The following is a 512-nucleotide window of genomic DNA, read 5'->3' as shown; positions in this document are numbered from 1 at the left end:
GGATACATAGGATACAGAAGATTTGGACCGTGGCTAGTAACTTATCAACTTGACCTAACTGGCACCTTTACGACCCTGAACCTACCTCTTGCAGAAAACACATTATTTTCAGGTGCACCTGAAAAATTCACCAAAACAGGGCCATCGAACAAGTCCCCCGAATTTTTAAAAGGCTAAAAAAATTTTTCAGAATGTCTTCTGACAACAGAATTCAAGAACAAAAAAGTAGAACATCTTCAGATACAGAGAAACTTCGGCATTACACTTCTTTATCCCCACAAGTCGAAGTCAAACTATAATGGAAACTAGAAGATATTCCAACGAAAAGCAACTTAGCAGAAAATATATAGGTTTACATGCATATGTTAGAAAAGAGGAGAGGGTTAAAATTGGGACACTTTAAGAAGAAAGTGACGTCATGGATTTTAAGCCAGAGACTTTTGTCTGCTGTGTTGAAAACAGTTTTCAAAGGCCAATATGGAAGACAGCGGCAACTCTTTTTTTTTAATATT

Source organism: Suricata suricatta, unplaced genomic scaffold, assembly GCF_006229205.1.
Source record: "Suricata suricatta isolate VVHF042 unplaced genomic scaffold, meerkat_22Aug2017_6uvM2_HiC HiC_scaffold_691, whole genome shotgun sequence".
NCBI classification, from domain to species: domain Eukaryota; kingdom Metazoa; phylum Chordata; class Mammalia; order Carnivora; family Herpestidae; genus Suricata; species Suricata suricatta.
Note: the sequence above shows the minus strand (reverse complement) of the source record.